This window comes from Amblyomma maculatum, chromosome 10 (assembly GCF_055883805.1).
Source record: "Amblyomma maculatum isolate TAMU_Amacu chromosome 10, ASM5588380v1, whole genome shotgun sequence".
Lineage (NCBI taxonomy): Eukaryota > Metazoa > Arthropoda > Arachnida > Ixodida > Ixodidae > Amblyomma > Amblyomma maculatum.
In genome coordinates this window covers 25,903,685-25,923,895 of record NC_139353.1, presented here as the reverse complement: position 1 = coordinate 25,923,895, position 20,211 = coordinate 25,903,685, and the positions used below count along the sequence as shown (strand labels likewise).

The following is a 20,211-nucleotide window of genomic DNA, read 5'->3' as shown; positions in this document are numbered from 1 at the left end:
TTAACCTACCGCCGCTGAGATGAGGCTTTTTTGAAATAATAAACGGTTTGGAGTACTTGCAGAACGAAAAACGTCGCTTGATTCGCTTAAGAAAAAAAAAGGGGGGGGGGGGGGGGGGGGATTGCGCATACGTAAATTTCGCCTTTAAGGGTATTTCAAGATAGCGTGCCTCGCTCACGTACAAGCATCATCATCATCATCATCAGCCTGATTATACCCACTGCAGGGCGAAGGCCTCTCCCATATCTCTCCACTTAACCCGGTTCTGTGCTAGCTGCATCCACTTGACCCCTGCGAACTTCTTAATCTCATCCGCCCACCTAACTTTCTGCCGCCCCCTGCTACGCTTTCCTTCCCTTGGAATCCAGTTTGTTACCCTCAGCGACCATCGGTTATCCTCTCTTCGCACTACATGTCCTGCCCATGCCCATTTCTTCTTCTTAATTTCCACTAGAATGTCGTTAACTTGAGTTATTTCTCTGACCCACTCTGCACGCTTTCTATCTCTTAATGTTACCCCTACCATTTTTCGTTCCATAGCCCTCTGGGTTGTCCTCACGTACAAGCACTTTCAGCTCAATTAGTCGCCGATCTTTGAACTTGTATCTCTTTTACGCGATAGCGCAATGGCCGTTGTAGCTTAAACTATTTTTCTTCTTCTCAAGGATACTCATCGGCATTCAGTCTTAAGCTAACACAATATATGAATGACGACCGAGCAGAGATGTAAAGCGCTGCTTTATCCGAAACGTGCAGAACAGGTTGCGCTACCTAGGGAAAGCTCTTCTGGCTCAGGATCCCACGTGTCCCGGAGTGTTCGCCTGTCATCTGTCTCTCCCATCTAGGAAATTAACCTAGTAGAGTTCGGCAGCTTATGCCAAATGGATCATGCCACGTGGTCAGTTAAAGTCACACAAGCGCCGACCACGACAAACGATTTTGCAGAAAGCTGAACTGTGTATTTAACGCTGCAGCCGCTTTAAAGTATAATTATGGCGGACATGTTTCTTCAACTTTGTAGATCTAGCTGGTAGGTCTTTAGGGACGAAATAGACGAGGAATACACACGCCAGTCTGCCCACACACACAGCAAGGACACTCCTGATAAGTATAAATTTTATTCAGAAGACAGAATATCAACAAATATTCTTCAGCATTCCCAGTCGAAAAAAATTACAGAACCGGGTCAAAAATACGGCAAAATATTCTGTAGTTCCGTCGTAAACGTCAGATTTTTCTGTATTTCTATAGTCTTTCTGTAGTATATTTCTGTTGTCTGTAATTCTGTAGCACTTTTCTATTGTAACTACAGAAATCTCTGATGTTACTACAAAAAGCTCTGTTGTCACAACAAGTTTCGCGTCAGAAACAGCACAAAAATTTTGTCGTAACAGCAGAAAATGTTTCGTAATTTTTCCCGACTGGGATTCATTCCGCACTGCTTTAATTGTCATCAAGAATAAGCAAAGCCAACTCGGCCGTGCCCTGCTTCGCCATAAGGCGGTGCCTCCAGAACGGTGTACACGCTTCTCAAGAAATTGTGGCCCAGGTTCCAGGTAGTGTTAAACCGTCCACGAGCTTCGGCGAACCCACTGTTGCACTGTATGCCATTAGGAGTCTGAACCTTCAATCAGAAGTAAACATAGAAAGCAAATAAATTTACACTAGCGAGTTCCATGAAGTGGCATAATAAATGTTTGCTTCCGCACACACATCTTCCAGCTGCGGGGGTAAATATTGTATCTTTTATGTCAGTAATAAGCAGGGTGGTGTTCACTTCTCGTCCTTGTCTTTTTGTGCGCAGTACCCTTTTATTTATAATAAGCAGGGCCTATAAAAATACCGTGATGGCCATCGATAGAATATAAGAAAAACACCTATTTCCGTTGTCGTTCATAGCAAAAGCGCACTGGGCCAATAAGGTGCAAGCCCACTCATTTGCGGATCAGTTGGTTTCTCTCAGGTTGCAATCTGCTTTATCAGCGCTTATTACCCAGATTTTCGTTCTTTCTGCCTCCTTTCTGCATTCGACGTATCATTTCCTATATATAGAAATTGGGGTTCCCAATTTCTATATTACCGAAATATAGAAATTGGGAACAAGCGCTCAAAAGCTGTAGGCATTCAAGGAAGCTTGTTTGATGTTTAGGGTTGACTGAAGATTGCAGTGTATTACATGAGCTATCGTCCAGCACATGCATGGCTTTAGTGGTAATATGCTAACTGAATCTTAAACGTCGAATACACGTTGACGCGGTGACTATTAAAAGAAAAAGGTTATTGTCACGCAAAGCTCGAACAGTTAGTCCTCCAAACATTACTATTACTTTATGAAGTCAAAGGAAACTAAATAATATTACGAGACTGCTTCAGAATGCATGTATAAAGCGCTTTGGAGCGGGCAGCTACCAACCAACATTCAATGCTATTCAAATCTCCAGATTTACATGCAAGCAAAGACAAATTTATAAGCTGAGTGCATGGGTCTTTGTTCAGACTTTCTTGTAATATATGTTTAGCTGTCTCGAAAATATACTGGCGAGGTATAAGGGAAAGTGAAGCTTCTGTTTAAAAAGGGGGGTTAGCTAGGTGGTAACGGCGATATGTACAGTGATATTTAGAAGTGCAAATCTGTCATCCTTTTCGCAAACTATGGAAAGTCGCAGGGCATTCGTGCAATTCCGGCCGTACTGTAAATCTAGATATTCTCCGTTTCCAACGCTGATTACGCGATAAAAAATTCACTGCTGGTAGGAGAGCAAAAGCCGACGTAAGGAGGGGCATTTCTGAATTTTCGTCGAATTGTTCAAATGTGTTAAAATAAGGAAATCAAGAAGGGTGTTGTCGAGGCTTTTCTAGGTCCGTGTTCACGCGTCGACACGCAGAAAAATTGACGTGACTGCACCTTTACCCCTTGTAAGAGCCGCGTAGCTCTGTGAACACGGTGCCAGAGGGGAACCATATCTGATGCTGGTTAGGGTTTGTGGGGTTTAACGTCCCAAAGCGACTAAGGCTATGAGAGACGCCGTAGTGGAGGACTACGGAAATTTCGACCACCTGGAGTTCTTTAACGTGCACTGACATCGCACAGCACATGGACGCCACTCCGTTTCGCCTCCATCGAAACGCAGCCGCCGAGGCCGGGTTCGAACCCGGGTACTCCGGCACAGTGGTCGGGCGTCTTACCACTGCACCACCCCGGCGGGGGGAACCACATCTAAATATGCATGTTTAAGCCCACTGAGCTTAAACACTTCACATAGACGTGTTTCCTTTTCTTCATCTACTGCCAATCGATAAAACTTTTCGCGTCAATAGTTTATCGTTCCGTGTCATTTACTGAAAAATTTTGGAGACCGAAATATAGTGGTTCATTTCCTTTCGCAGCCCTACATTCAAACTAACTGCTTGGCGCGAATTGATAGTTTTCCTCGTCCCCGCAGGGGTGGCGCAGTGGTTAGGGCGCTCGACCACTGTGCCCAAGGACGCAGGATCGAATCCCGGCCTCGGCGGCCGCTTTTCGATGGAGGCGATAAGCTAGGCGCCCGTGTGCTGTGCGATGTCAGTGCATGTTAAAGAACTCTAGGTGGTCGAAATTTCCGGAGTCCTCCACTAAGGCATCTCTCATAGCCTGAGTCGCTTTGGGACGTTAAACCCCTAAACCAAACCAGTTTTCCTCGTCAGGCATCTACCTAGGTGAGGGCTCCTGCTTTAAAGAGAAGATGAATAGATCCCTCCTTGCTAGATGCATCAAATCCACTGCCATATATAAGAATGCATTCAAGGTGTAGATTTTTTGGCGAAGCATATCACGCTTTATAGGAAATGATTAGCCGTCTCATAACTAAATGGTCTTCGCTTACCTCCACTATATACTCGACCGGTTTCAGTACAAACTCTTTTCCGGAAATGATGAAGCCGATGTTCGGAAGGCGCCTTTTGTTCCTGCAGTCCACCACATACTAGAATCGAGGGAACAAATAAAAAAAAAAAACGTTAGCATGGTATATTTTTTTCTCCGCAGTAGTCTGCTGATACAGGAATACAGCGTGGAGGCATCTTGCTCAAGATCTAAGGCAAAAAATACGGTAATTGTGCGCATCTCCCCATTGATGCGCAAGCTACAAATCGCAGGGTGAACAAACGTTAATTGGCTCCTTTTTTTTTTATCTTTGTGCGCATTTTTTCCTTTACTTTCTTCCTTTTAGGCACATTCCAGAGGCTGGATAAAGCACCGCGCTTTATATAAAAGCATTTTCGACACGCTCACAGTGCAGCGGTCCTGTTAGCGGTTATTGGCCGACAGGGCGAGCAATAAAAAACAGGCAGTGTGGGCGTATTCATACTAGTTTTATATTGGGGGCGGTACATAAAGAAGGCAACCATACGATGCACGGCCAATTTCGCAGTGCGAAAAAACTATAAAGCTATAAAGACCACTGAAAAGTGATAGACAATTCATCCATTGCCGTAGCATGTCGGCCTAACTAACATTGATAGGACTCTATCATTGTGCTTTGGATAATGTCTCCTTCATTGTTTTATTTATCCTTCGTTCTTCGCTGGGAAAACGGGTGCTGTGTAAACGAAGGCATTTAAATGCTCTATCTGTTTTTGGTGAAATGGAAAAGCTAAAGAATGAAGGGAGAAGACAGCGCTGTTGTTTGGGGCACTAGACAAATTTAGATCACCTAGGGTTCTTCAAATGAATCTATTTTGCGCAGAACATGAGGACCTTGAATTTGAGCACTATGAATGTTTTCTAACTTCAAAGAAGCGTAGGAAGCAGCCATGTTTTAATCATTTCAATGAACCTTACGGACGCAGGAAAAGATGGTTCAGGGCTTTGTACAGTACTTAAAAGTTAAACGGCTGAATAAACTGTGTGCTGCATACTTATCTCTCTGCAGAGATGCACTCGCACTCGTGTTAGCAACGCCGTTAATGTTGAAAAGGAAACGTGTCTCCGGGCCGCTCTAACCAACCCAAAAGAATTTTCCGATTATCATTGTTGTTGCTTTTACATCTGAATGTGTCCTATGTAATGTGTGCTAGTGACAGCTCCTTTTCTTCGGCCCTTGTCCTGCACTGGTTGAACAGGTCGCTGCGAAGAGAGATATGCCCTGTAAAGAAAAGCAACTGAAGGCATAGGCTCCCCTAAAATTTAGAGCATCTAAACTTGCGAGAACACCCTATTGGTTTATTGAACTGCATTTCATATTTGCTGTAACATCGACCTCAAGATTAGGTGTCAGTTTTTTTTTCTTTTTTTTTTTTGCAGTCGTACGTGAAATGCCACGCGACCTAAATATAAAATCTCGTTCAACAAAACCATACGAATGTGTGATCCAATGTTAGCTTGTCATGTTCAGAATGCAAGAGTCCTAATAGGCTGTATTCCAACATACCTAACCCTCCCACTTTAAACAAAACGCCCGAGTTTACAGCCAGATCAAAATCAGCCAGGTTGTATGTCATTTTACGTCAGGCAACCCTGGCAGCAATCACAGCCCTGTCATCCAAACCACCAACTAACACCTGTCATGCTCATGCCTCTGACTGACCGTTAACAAAGTTAGCAATACAAAAATACGCATAATTTGACAAATTCAGCAACTTCCTTCAAGAAGCTCTTCTGTAAACCTGCTATCATATTTTACTATACTCGGGGAGAGGTTTCAGAGAAAACGCAGCCAAGGAGCGAGGCTTTTCTTTACTCCACCAAGTAGCGTTACTCCACCAAGTAGTTGAAGCATATGTGACCTCAGTTATGGCTTCGGCTTCAGTTCTGCATTTACCTTGGTCTACCGGTTTCCGAGCAGCCAACTACGAAGAAACTAACTCTTTTAGATCACTAAAAGCCTCAATGAGCGTCTATTGCGTTGTCAGAGCAAGCGCATAGCGGAAGCGTACAAAACTTAGTTGTGATTTAACGCTGGCAAACCCTAGTTAATGTGCGATAGCAACGGCGGAAGCTTCTTTTGCTTCCTACATTATTCTCCTCTCACGCCCTATCAGTGTAAGGTGCTACATGATTGGGAACACTTAAGCTCATCCTTTAAGAGTATGACCCGAGAGCGTAAGCTACCAGCCAACATATAAATGAGAAGGGTTCAACGATGCTAATGAACCGAATGTGGAGCGAAAGCATTAGCTGCCGGTGACCGAGCGGTCTTCTTCTTCATCTTCTTTGTCTCCATCTTCGTCTTCATCGTCTTCTTCTTCTTCCTCTTTGCCTTCTTCGTCTTCTTCTTCACGACTGTTCAAGGTCATACGTGGCCCTTCCCGGGAGACGCGGCGGGCCGAAACTTGGCGCAGTATTGCTATCGCGATAAAACCGGCGGGAAAACACAGCAGACCCGGCCTAAGTAGGCTTCGCGAGATTCCCCAAAAGTAGCCCTGCCATCCGCATGCGTACGGCGCATCTTGCAACGTTGTACAGGTTATTATTGTAGTATAATCTTGATGTAATAGTAACGGAAGTAACGCTGTAATCCGCTTTTTTCACAAGGCCGCTCTGAGCATGCGCGCCCTTCTCCTCGTTGAAAACGAATCCGCCTTTTGCGCGAGTTTTCTGCGCATGCGCGAAGCCCCAGCGGCGACTGATGAAAACACACTGAGCGGCGTCGGCACTCATAGCCAACGCACGGGGGCTGGAGGCGCGGTCACAGCCTCGGTAAAACGATGCCTATGCCGCTTACGGCTGCCACTCTCGAGGCAAGACGCGTTTTGTTAGCTTTCCTTCGGCGACCTGCAACGGCGTGAAGCTTGGATTAGGGCAACCAAGACGTCAATGGGCGACCTTGGCAGCCGACTGTGCGAAAAACACTTCGTTACAGGTATGTATGCGTTGTGCATGATGAAAAGTATCTACCGGAGTTTGCACCAAGCCTGGAACCCACCAGTCATAGCCGCAATGAGCATTTGTTGGCGTCTGATGGCGATGTATTTTGTCGTTTGCTTTATTTATGTGCGAAGGGGCCGGGTAGCGCAGATATCACAGGTGGCTGTGTGCGCTAGACCGTAATATTTAGCATGTTTTATCGCGACTGCCGCCTGACTAAGAAGAAAAAAAGGGTGTTTGTTGTGATGCACCGCCGTTAGCGAGCCGAGTGGTTGAGCTGGTCATGAGGCTCGCGAACGGCAGTGCATTAAAACGCCGTATTTTTTTTTCTTGTTAGTCAGGCGGCAGTCACGATAAAACATGCTAACTATCACGGCCTAGCGCACACAGCCGCCTGTGATATCTAAGCTACCTAGCCCTATCGCACATAAAAATAACAAGGGACAAAATACATCGCCTTCAGGCCCCGGTGCAACTGAAGCAATCACGCACCGAAGAAATCCTCGTTGCAGCTATCACTGGTGCGCTACAGCCTGGGTAAAAACTCCAGTAGGTACTTTTCATCATGCCTATTTCGCTTAGATGCATACATACCTGTAGTATCTGTGTTTTTGCCGCTCGGAGCATATGACGCACTTGACACTTGCACGACGCACAGTATTTTTCTTTTTATTAAAGGCTCACCTTCGTGCACGCCAAAGCATCCGGACTTTGTTCCTTTAATGTACGCAATCAGATGCACTTCGCTAGGGAGCTTGATAATCATCGTCTTCGTCCAACCGTTTGCAACGGCAAGGAAACCGCCCGGCACAATAAATGAGTCTCCTGGAGGGTTCATGCTCGTTCACTTGCAGAGTGGATCGCTCTGGACGTAGAACAGGGTTGGTTCCTGACCGAGATGCGCATCCGATATGTAGGAGATTCACATGTGTCACCAAGTTGTTGATTCCTTAGAAATCGCGGCGGAGGCAGAAATGAACGTTGGAGATCCTTTCACAACAAAGTGACTATTCTCTGCGCACCGAGAACCTTTTCACCACTGCGACCACATCCGTTCTGACTCCTGAGGCCAGAAACCGGCTACAGCTCTGAATCATCCATTGCCAGAATTATGCAGCGCGTTTCCTGCAGGTATAGTGCCTAGAATATACTGTCTAGTGTGCCGAGGGCGCGCGCTGGCGTGTCCGCCGCGGTGATGCCTTCCCGCCGCCACCGCGGGGCGGCGCTACCAATAGCTAAGGTGCTATCGCTCCGCGTTCGCGGCCTCGGCAGCATAGGCGGCATATAGGTCCGGATAGCGAGCTGCGCTTTTCACTGCGAAACCTGTCTCTTGGCGGTTTAAGCGCACTTTGTGTCTAAAAACAGTCTTGGTGGAAGACATTCATACCGTCCTAGTACTGTGCGGAGAAAATCATACGCTCAAATAGCGCTCGAGGAAGCGTTTAACAAATACTGTCTGGTCCATGTCTGCTATATATCTGTTTTATTTATTCAGCTGAACCGGATAAGGTCTTAAGCAGAGCACATATTGACTTCCTGATATCCAGCGAGAGAAGAAATTTGAGAAAACCACCTAAAGTTGACACGTTGGTTGCAATAGTTTGTTAATCTTTGATTAAACTATCGAGTCCGGGCCGGATTCAATATATTGCAATGAAATATTCCGATGACGATTTTATTTCATCTAGAGCCACTCGATTGCGATCCACGCATCGCGATTGCGGATGTAAGGTATCGTATGCATCTTCCTTCTGAATGAGCGCTCAGTCAGCCCAGGTGGTTGTCCCGAATTATGGGAACTATATTCTCAATCGCGATCTAACCCGGAACGGATCGACGACGACTGTTATTGTCCGTGTGACACAGGTATCAGAAAATACCCTTAATATTTTACACTGCTCATTAATCCAACTTTGAATTTTATTTACTCTTCGGTATTTTCTTATGGTTCATGGTATATCGCGATGCCGCAGTCAAGTGCTACGAACGTCAATACGGGCCTCATGCTTTCGGATAGGTTACGTCGACGTTTCTGCAATTCAGTCATGCTAATTGCTAAGGTGATATATATCAGGTTAGTGACGTTTTATAGCGTCACATATATGCTACAGAAAAGAAGGGCGATCTTGCTTTTTCGTAACATATATTTCACGCGCGCATGTTTTCAAAGATCGCATGCGACAATAAACACAAGCAGTCTGAATCTGACTTCAGTTTTTGTTCTTACTCTTTATTCATTTGTTTTATTAGGAAGTCACTTAATTGTTGCTTCATACATAAATGATTATTATGCGGTGTGCTTTCTTTTGTAACAGAAGGAAAGGCAAGAAACAAAAATGGTGATTGTATCACTGATTCTTTTTTTTTTTTTTTTACAAAGTCTACAATGAATATAGTAAAATTTGAGCAAAAAGGCGCAGCAACAATAAACAAGTAAAAATATAGAAATGCACGGCTAAAGGTTTTGGAGAAAGGCCGCACATATGACGCCGCACATATGACACCGCAATAATTTTAAAGCAGTCTGATACCAATTTTTTGTGGTATTTTTTTTTTTTCATTTGCTAATGATGCGCTAGATATTCCTGTATAATTCTCCACGTGGTTTCTCGCTTACCACCGCTAAGTAATTTATAATTAATTTTACTTTCTTCACCAGTTTCGGTTTCGCGGTTTCAGCAGCCGAGCGGTTGTTGTACGGTCAAAACTGTCTAGGTCACGCGTGGGATTAAAAAAAAAAAAAACTTTAACCACAGACTCACTTATTAGCTCCTCATTTTGCGCTTTCAATAGAGCCACTTGGTCTGCGCTCCATGCCAGTTTTCTCTTAGTTCTTCTCAGAGCGCGAGAAATGCTGCAGCATTTATTTGGCTAGTTGCATGCTTTTCCTTCTTTCTGCGCATCTTGTGTAAGCCTCCGCTGGTATTTGCATTAAGCGCAGCTAACCCCCTCGGAGTTGACGGTCAAGCGACACTTTTTCTGCAAAAAAAAAGCCCGGCAGCGACGCGCCATGAAGGCGGACGCGATCATGGGGCTGACGCCTTGATGGGATCGTCCTCTATCTCGCTTGGGAGCACCACGCAGAAGCATGATTCATCGGAAGCAGCTCGGCACACATCGCAGGGGACGCTTTCCCAGCAGAAGCGCTACGGCGCAGCGATCACGTCAGAGGCGTCCGGCATCTGACGCTGCACCTAGCAATCGCGCTGTGAGCGGAAAGAGGAGCCGCGTCGCCTAAACACCACTGTTCGAGTAACGCACGCTGGATGTTGGAAGGGGAGAGAGCGAGAAAACTTGTTAAACGCAAGGGTATTGGGGCATCTTCGCACCGGTACCCGCGCGGCCCGAAGGGGAGAAGCGGGTGAGCGAACATAGTGATCTAAAGAAAGGAAAGACGCTTGATTCTACAACCCGTGAGGGTGCACGGCGAAACGTCAGGGGCGAGTGGCGCGCCACGTGTCGGGGCAGCGCCGCACATTGCGAGGAGGGGTTCTTCTGTTTGCCGTTTATGAAGTGCATGCCGGGATTTATCGCTCACGGCCAACGCCGCCGACGACACCGGCTTTTCTGCGACACGAGCTCCTTAACGCTACTGCGTTAATGTATTCCCATGAATATGTGCTTCCTGAATAAGCTGATTGCAGGCCACATTCGGAACAAAGACCCTCCAGTGCACTCTACCTATATAGCTCCATCTTCAGCTTTAGATATTGTTGTATTGTACGCGCTTGTTTTTTTTTCTTTTCCGAGAATATACACTGTAGTGTCCACAGAACTGCGTTCAGGCTTGCAAAAGTTATCACTTTTTCTATGTACAAAGTGACAAAGTTTTTTTTCTTTTCTTTTTTTTAGGCTCGATAACGCGCGTAGGCTCCAGATCCAGCAGGTGCTTCGGTTAATTTGGTCCAAGTTGCAGCTATGTAAATTGAGTCAAACGGATCCCGAGGCTCAAAGCTGCACGTCTGCGGCTGCGGGCATGAGCTCTCGCTCGGCTCTTCTGCTGCCAGCTCCTTGGAACATTGTCAAACATCCTTGACGGTGCGTGCATGGCTGTCGTCTGCACCACTGGCATCACGGCACTGCGTTTTTGTCGTTTAGCGGCCGGTTGGTCACAGAGGTTCCTCAACCTTCTTTTCGATGTCTTCTTAGGCAGAAGATGGTTCGGATAATGGTCGAATAGCGTTGGCACGGTTTCGGGCTTAATTCGTGGTCTATCTCTAGCGAGCTCGTTGACGATGCCGTTTACTGTCACTTTGAACGTTCTCTCGATATAGCTCTCCTCAAAATATTTTTCGCAGACAACACACGTTGAAGTCAACTTGCGGCCCTGTCTTTTAATCAGCCGCTTCCACTACGCAAGCTGCGCAGGGTCCGATGACACACCGAACATAGAAACCTAGTCCTAATTCGAGCGGCAGCCACTCCGACAGAGCGACACGAAACATGTCTTTTCCCTGCCCTGATGCTTTATTTTTAGCATCATTAGTCGTTGCAAATTTAATTATCTCATATGAATGCAAGAAACAGAACGACTAAAACAAAAGAACAGCGTAGACGCGTCCAAAGCGCTCGAACCCACTGATGGCTCGGCCAGCGCAGCTGTGGCAAATCAAGGGCGCGCCGGCGGCCGACGGCGTCGACGGCACGGATGGATGGATGGATGGATGGATGGATGGATGGATGGATGGATGGATGGATGGATGGATGGATGGATGGATGGATGGATGGATGGATGGATGGATGGATGGATGGACGGACGGACGGACGGACGGACGGACGGACGGACGGACGGACGGACGGACGGACGGATGGATGGATGGATGGATGGATGGATGGATGGATGGATGGATGGATGGATGGATGGATGGATGGATGGATGGATGGATGGATGGATGGATGGATGGATGGATGGATGGATGGATGGATGTTGTGGCCTTCCCCTTTGTAACGGGTGGATATTACATTATAACAATATCCTGGCCTGGATCACTTTCACCTACTGCACACTAACACTTACAGGTACATAGATACAGATTAACATTTTCATCTACTATTTTGGTCGCACTATCTTCCACCACTCTCTCAAGCGGCACTTGGTCTTGGCCACCTCTTTGAATTGTCTTGCGCAATCAGAAGCGTCGCGTATACTGAAGCCAAGTGCCTGTGGGAGTGTAGTGCCCTCTGTCGGCGCTGGTGTGAGGCCCGCACAGTCGAGAACCAAGTGGTCGATAGTCTCCTCACTCACTGCGCACACTCTGCACACCGTACTTCGCACACCAGCATCGTAGCGCTGGCGATATATCTGAGTTCGGAGGGCTCCGGCTCGTGCCTCGAAGAGGAGGCTGCTAGAGATGTCGTTGTCATAGAGGGGTTCCGCACAAATCTCTTGTTTGTACTCTCTGTAGAGCTTAAGTGTGAACTTTCCCTCCATGGCCTTCCTCCAGCGCTCAGTTTCCACCTTTCGCACCTGAGTCTCAACAGCTCTCGCCCACTTTCGCTCCGTCTCCTCTTGTACGGGCGGAGAATAGAAACCGTACTTCCTGTGGAGTTGCTGCAGTCGCTTCGTCCATCTGGTGTGGATCCCATTACGGTGGACGTAATCGAACACTTGTCGCGCTAATCGGTGTGGATGCGTGAGTCTCAGCCTGCCGTCATACGACGCCTTGCTTCGCGCTTCTCGCGCCTCAAAACTAGACCAACCAAGGTCGCCTTGAATTGCCTCGTTTGCAGCGTTCCCATGGCAGCCCGGAGCCAGCCTTTCCAACCGTGCGTTGACTGCGTTCCAGCCATTCGCGGGTAGGTGCTGTAGATAATACCACCGCATTGGCAAAGGTCTGGGCAGGGACGCGAACCGCCTTCCACATATCCCGCACCATAAGAAAACGGTTAAAACCCCACAAGCATCTCCTGCGAAGGATGTTGCCAGCCCGCTGGGATGATCTTAAATGTAACTCATGCCCAGCAGTATAGTCAGTTTCAATCCCGAATGTCACTCCGAGGTAGCGGTACTCTGTAGCTTGAGGAAGCGGCACACCTTTTGGCAACATCAGGGGACAGGAGGGCTCCGGCCCAGAAAAAGCAAGTACGGCCGATTTTTTGGCATTGAACTGCAACCCAAGAGGTGCCAGTGCTTCAGCACAATCGGTGATGAGGGCTTGCAGGTCTTCCGCGTCCCCTGCCAGCAGCACAATGTCGTCAGCAAACACCAACGCTGGCAACACTTGTCGTTCCCTGATGCCTTCGTTCATCCGCTCCACTATGAAGCCAACACCCGACGCCAGTAGCTGCCGCTCAACACTCGCCGTATATAGCATATATAACAAGGGTGACAGTGGGCAGCCCTGTTCAGACCCCTACCCACTACCACCTCGCCCGACCAGATGCCATTGAGGGTGGCTTTCACCGTGTTGTTGGCATAGAGACGTCGGAGCATCTCTGTCCAGGGTTTGGGCATTCCAATTGTATCCAGATGTTGCAGCAGTTGTTCCTGGGGAACGCTGTCATAAGCCTTCGCTACGTCCAGGAAACAGCTCACCAGCCCTCTTGCCTCTTTACGCGCGATCTCTACGCATTGGCTTAAGACATACAGATTGTCTTCTAGGCGGCGGCCACGTCAGAACCCATTCTGCAACTCGGTTAAGCGGTTGCCCTCTTCCGCCCACCCTGTCATCCAAGCCTTCAGGACTTGCGCGAAGACCCTGTACAGCACGCTGGTGATAGTGAGAGGCCGATAGTCGCGCAAGAGACCGGCATCACCGCCCTTTTTTGGCAGCAGGATCACTCTGCCACGGCGCCAGTCTTCTGGAATAGGGCTGCCTGCCAGTATATCTGTGAAGATACCGGCAAGCTGTGCCCGCGCCTCATTGCCCAGGCTTTTCACGAGCCCCGCAGGGATGCCATCTAGCCCTTGAGCTGTGCGCGCGCTAATCCGGGCGATTGCTCTATCGATGGCTCCCAACGACACTGACCAGGTTTCTTCTTCCCTATTAGCCCTCCCTGGCTGCTCACAAGTTGGGGAACTCATGCAAGGCTCCTCAAGTGCTGGTGGTGCCGCGTATAACTTGTGTATATGCTCGGTCAATGCATGATGAAGATCAGCCGTCTTTGCCCCACTTGACTCGTCTCGGATTTCTGCCTGTGCCGGCCTGCCATCCTGTCGTGCCACATACATCCAGAATTTGGACGCTGCTCCCTTCCCAGCGCTCTTGATGTCCTGGAGCGTCTTATGGTTGGCTTCGGCTATTTTCCGCTGCGTAATGGCCTGCATTTCCAGCTTTCGAAGCAAATATTCTTGCCAACTTCCCTGAACATCTTCGCTGTCAGGATTCTTAACCGCCCGACGGTGTTGTCGGTTGGCAAGACGACGGGCACACAGCGCTGCTCTAACCTCCCCATCCCACCAGTTTTTTCTACAGACCCCTCGACGCGCATTGGTTATCTTCACATGCTTCTGCATAATGCGGCGAAGTTCACTGATGTACTCTTCATACGAGGCTGCCTCTTCTCGGTGGGGGCTAAGCTCAAATTCCTGGGCCACTTGTTCATAGGCTGTAGCAGGGAGAAACTGTTTTGGGCCTTCATGTCGTTTAGGTTGTCGGTGCCATGGGGACGCTTTGAACCGCAGCATGAGACAATTGTGATCGCTCCCCAAGCTGTGTTGGCCTTCTTCGTCGATGTGAATGCTCTGGAGTGCACCGCAGAGTTTCCGCGACACGAGCCCATAGTCAATGGATGAACTCTGGCCTCGGGCACACCACGTAACTGTTCCCTCACAGTCGGCTCGTAGGTTTACTATTTCGAGCGATAACTCCTGGGCCAGTTCAAGCAGGAGAGTTCCGTTATGGTCGGAGTAGCCATCGAGTTCTTCAATGTGGTCATTAAAGTCAGCAGCGCCCCTGGCGGCCAAAGTTGGAAGGCATCGCCGGCGCGGCCACCTCCTCCCATTGAGAGAGCCCTCCGCACGGCACACTAGCCAGTATATTCTAGGCACTATACTGCAGGTTTGCATTCCGGCCGGGACAATGCCCTTTTCATGGGGTGTGTATATGTGACTCTCTGCCGATCTTCGTGGATGAAATCCTATAGCTGCATGGTCGTAGATGACGCGAGGAGGAAGCGACGCCCATTGCACCATGCCGGCGCCGCGGTGACCGCATTGTGCTCGGTAACTCAAGACACCCCGCGCATATGCGCCGCTCAAAGTCACAGGAGACGATTCCACCTAGCTCTGCAGCATCAACAAACCCCTGGCTGCTTTGCCCTTTGAGATCCCTCTCTCTCTCTGCCCCCACGCTCTCCTGTCTGCCGAAAACCTGCACGCTGAGAGCATCTCATTCTGTCACGTCGAACACGGCCCGCGCTACACGCTCTTACAATACGAAGATAGTATATGCGTACGTGCGTTATGAGTGGATTGTGAAAACGCTCTACCTTCCCCCATACTGCGTGAACATGATATGCTGCAATCACTGTCACTACTTTCCGCTCCGAGGCCAAAAAAGGGGGGAAGCTTTCGCTTTCTACCAGCGTTGGCGTGGCCATTTCGTATGGTGCGCTTTCGCGTCGTCTGCTACACTGCCGCTCAATGTGTTTCCCGCCCGCTCCCGCATGATGGCGCCACATTCTCGTGCAAAAGGCGAATTACCAGCCCCAGCGGCGCATGTGCAGTTCTTGGCCTCTCCGATCGGCGTCGCTGGAGATGGTCTCGGGGTCCATGCGTTGTTCATATTCGTGACAGCCGTATGCGACAGATGGCGGCAGCTGTCAAGTGCGTGCAGTAGGTGAAAGTGATCCATGCCAGCATATTGTTATAATGTAATATCCACCCGTTACAAAGGGGAAGGCCACAACATCCATCCATCCATCCATCCATCCATCAAGCACATCTCCGTGTCTCTAAAGAACGTTTTTAAGCAGTAGCAGACGAATTTTCGATCACACCTCAAAGGGCGCCACATCTTGATAAAAGGCGGATTGCATGGTATTTTAAAGTACGATCCGGGAAATCTTTTTCCGGAATATATTCCTCTGCGCAGTGAGCTGGTGCGTGTCGGCTTTGAAGATGTGAATGTGTAGCCGCAGCAAGTTGTCTCCGACTATAGTGGCCCGCGGCTATGGGAGTGTCACTGGGGCTGTTAGTTAAAGCAAAACTCAGTGACTTTATCAACATAAGTATCAAACTGATCGACCGCCCAGTTACAACACAAGGCTTGACTACATATTTTCATGAAGCTGGATATGGCACGGTAGCGCTCTTCTGATGCAGTTTCCTAATCATCATATACCGTGCTGCACGTACAGGCACAAATTCAGTACTTGACCTTTACTATGCGATGTTTGTTTGCTCTGCATTGCCCGTTGCTAGACATTCTGATGTCGGAATGGCAAAGGCGATTGGCAAATATGCGCTCGTTGCACTTGCTGTTGAAATTGACATGAATCAAACAAATCGCAGGATACCCGACACTGTGCTGCTAACTTAAAAGAAAAAAAAAGGAATGGAGAAGGGTCTTATATTCACCCGCGTCACATGCAGAGGGAACAACCACTCCCGAATTATTATATCTGGGCACTAAACTTCAACTGTATAAAGTGCTTCTTATATTAGTGACTTCATTCGTCACAGCTTCCTGATGCAGCATTGCACGGACATATGTTTCGTCTTGCTGGTTGTATATGCACACCTATGGGCTATAGGTTTAATATAAGTCATGGATGTTGACCGATAGAGGAGATTAGTCGTTTGAAGTTTGGTTTCGAACAAGTAGTTCTTGACAAATTTACGAGAATTCATTTTACCTGAGAGATCTGAAACATCCAGCATAAGAGTCATTCTTACTCTGTATGTACGTCTCCGACAAGATGAGCTACCCTTACACGGCGGACCTCTGTCCTATATATGTACAGAAGCAAGACAGAATTAGCATTTCAAAGTTTACTGACATCACATAATTCATTTTGTGCTGCCATTCTTCCCTTATCTAAACGTCGATAGTTATTTAAGCAGTCCTCAAGTTTAGCTGCATACGCAAGCTAACTTCGAGAGACGAGGCTCATCTTATTTTACAGAGAGGCCGCAACGATATTTACCTCACTATGATGTCAAAGCCTGTGTCAAAGTTCGAAACACCATCTTGCATGTAAAGCTTACCTTACGCAATGCCCCTTGCGATAGAGCATGTTACCTATATATATAGTGATTAAAGCACTCGACTGCTGTACCCAAGGTTGCGGGCTAGAATCCAGGCCGATGGGGCCACAATTTTTGATGGAGGCCAAAAGCAAGGCTCCTGAGTGCTGTACGATGTCACTGCATGCTAAAACAAAAACCCAACAGGTTGAAATTTCTGGAGTCCTCCGCTACGACATCTCATAGCTGAGTCGTTTTGGGGCGTTAAACCCTTCAAACCAAACCAGATCTTTTTAAACTAAAGGCTAACTAAAGAGAGAGATTGTGTACCTCAGGAAGATTTCTCGTGGGTAAACGACCGCAACAAAGTGAAAGACAACATCAAAGTTCTCTGTAAAACTGAAAGGTCATTGCTGTGTTTGGTGACACCAGCCACGAAGAAAAAAACTAAAAGCGCGCGCACAGAAAGGTGGGTCGAAAAATTAAAAACAAAAAAACAGACGTAGAGGAAATCGTCATGCTCGGTTGATGCATGACGTGATAAAATTGAGTCCATAATGACTACATATGGCTGCGCAAAGTTGAGAGTGCTGATAAAGAACCCAGGCGTCGAACAAAGGCGAGATCAAGCAGAAAGAGACGTCGGACTTGCTTTCTGACAACCCTAACATTTTTTGCGTATATCCAGAAACAGGCTTCCTAGAGATACATTACATTTTATGCCCTGTGAAAGACCACGTCCTGAAGAGGCAAAAAACGCACCTCAAGATTTTGTAATAAGGAAATGTATTTTACCGTTCCTTCCGCAGTCTTGGTTGTGCCAAGGATACTATTGATGCGCTCGATCTCGGGACCAGGTCCACCGATGTACGGGTCGGCAGTGGCAATCCTCGCTCGGCACCCGTCGATGCAAACGGTCTCTGTGCGTCCAATTCTAATTCTTTGGATGAAGCCCAAGTGAAAAAAGTTAGAACCAATGAGTTGTGTACTAGCACTCATCTGTTATTGGAGCGCCCATGTTTGAATAAAGAAAACTGAAAATGCTACCGGCTCTGATTGCAAATTAAATATATGCATGCACAATAATAGTGATTGCACTAATCTGGCGACCATCTGAATCAATAAGAAGCCAGCAGAAATATTTCCTCACAAATGTGGTTGCCAGTTAAGCAGTTCTTTGTCTCTAGTAATAAATATAACATTGCATGTCGCAGACTCTCTGCATGAAAATGAACACTATGTCATCTCTAACAAGAAGCTGGGACCGCATACCGCAGTCTAGCTGCATTATGCCAGGCTCTATGGTAACCATCCAGGGTTTTATTTTATTAGGCTAATGTTGACTGTACATCGACATATGATGCATCACATTTTGCATGTTTATTGCTAACTAGCTAAGTGATGGAAGCAGTCACTTGCGCTCGTGCACGGTCTCTAAACTAGTTGGAATGGTAAAGTGTAGGGAAATACATAAAATATTTATGAAAGGAAGCATGGACCGATGCCCCATTCCTTCTCGGTGCGATTTGAATCATATAAAACTTGAAGTTGGCAATGTTCAGCTGCAGTTGTACATTTGGGACAAATGCTATTGTCATTCCATGCAAATGATAAACCTTGAAATTCGGTCTGCGCAACAGAGTTGCAAATTTGTTTATCGAGATCAAAGCTGCTTGACTTGCGCAAGCAAGCACGATTTCCGCATAGCTATCTTTGAATTTCAGACTCACCCTTCAAGCTGAGTGTGCATCAAGAATGCATGCTTCAGGACTTTACATATGTGTGGTGTACATTTCAGATCTCAACAGTGAAATGAAAGCATACTTCACATATCTCTTTTGAGCCTCAGTTCAATTTGTCTGTCTTGTGCGGTTTATTCGTACAATTGAGTGCGCGAAACAAGCGAACGCTTGTCAGAAGCGTTCCTGGAGCGTCAGAGTATTGTACGCGCACACACTGCAAGAAGAGACTAAGACTTGTCCCAGGAAAGCCAGAAGTGCCTTTTGTGCTAACAAAACTGTAATAAAAGGGCATACGTAAGACAGCACTCGCACCAAAGTGATATAATAATTCATTATTACACTTCTCGAAGCAAGGGAGAAAGGAGGAGGAGAAAGAGGATAGCACATTATATGTTTGTACATCCACATCAGTAACTGTGCATATTGCAGTATAATGGTAATGTACTCTAAGCGTCATTGGCGAAATTACATGGTGCATAGAGTAAAGCGCAACTTTGGGCGAGTTGGTACATATTCATCTCACTCGCCCGACGTCTATCAGCAAGCCTTTCGTTGCACTACCTGAGAAGTAAATGACATATATTCCCTCCACATACCGTTTATTTAACGTTCTCGCAGTGACAAGTTGTTTCAAAGAGTATTTATATGTTTAGTTTTTCAATAAACTTCAGTTGATAGTCGGCGCTTGTTCGTTTTTCGTTCTTCGTGTTTAGTCCTGTCTTGGTGCGCTGTAAGTGAAATGTACAGTCGAGCGCGATTTGAAGGTTATCGCGCGAGCGTCGACCGGGTAAATGAACAGCGCCATGGCCCATAATTCTCTGCCGAGGCGAGGGAGGTATCAAGGTAGCTTCCCTCTCTCTTTTTGCTGTTCCTTTAGCAGCCGTCACTCCCTGCTGGGACATCATTTTCATTTTTTTTTTCGTTTGGTTCTACGAACAGGCAGTTATCGTTGTGCTCACGACGTATTGAAACTGGACAGTTTATCGCAACAAATGGAAAGCTTAGAATAGAGAGAAAGGGCGGTGAGTATGTCGCGGGGGTGATGGTTGTTGCAAGGAACAGCGAACGAGGGAGAGAAGAGTGCGAAATCATGATTTTTCCTGTTCCAAACCCGGCCGCCAGGTGCCTGGAGTGCAAGGCTGGTCGACGCTCGCGCGATAACCTTCAAATCGCACTCGACTGTACATGGTACATAATTGATCGCATCATTTTGGTAACGCTTTAATGATGTTCACTGCATCACAGTACGTTTATTGTTTACAAATGCTTCGGAGTATCCATTTGTAACAGATGCTTCGTGAAAATGCACGACGAAGTCAACGTAGCGACAAGCTCATAAAGCCCCTGAATACGTTGAGTCATATTAGACGTCGCGCCTGCGACACTACCAAACTCTTCGTGCGAGTAATTCACAAAGAGCGGCCATTTCTGCGTGATAGCGTCATAGTTCATTTGCTACATAAAACTTGAGATTGCTCCTACCAATTAAAAAATTT

General features: G+C 47.2%; 1 long non-coding RNA gene and 1 pseudogene across 1 annotated transcript; both read right to left on the bottom strand.

Moving 5' to 3' along the window:
• Positions 1 to 1,108: 1,108 nt before the first annotated feature.
• On the bottom strand, positions 1,109 to 17,914 carry LOC146175936 (uncharacterized). The gene is made up of 3 exons (XR_014701154.1): positions 17,769 to 17,914; positions 3,864 to 3,962; positions 1,109 to 1,624 (listed from the first exon to the last, which is right to left on the bottom strand). It is a non-coding gene; the product is annotated as an uncharacterized LOC146175936 (long non-coding RNA).
• LOC146175937 (uncharacterized) lies at positions 11,756 to 15,559 on the bottom strand (annotated as a pseudogene).
• Positions 17,915 to 20,211: the final 2,297 nt, after the last annotated feature.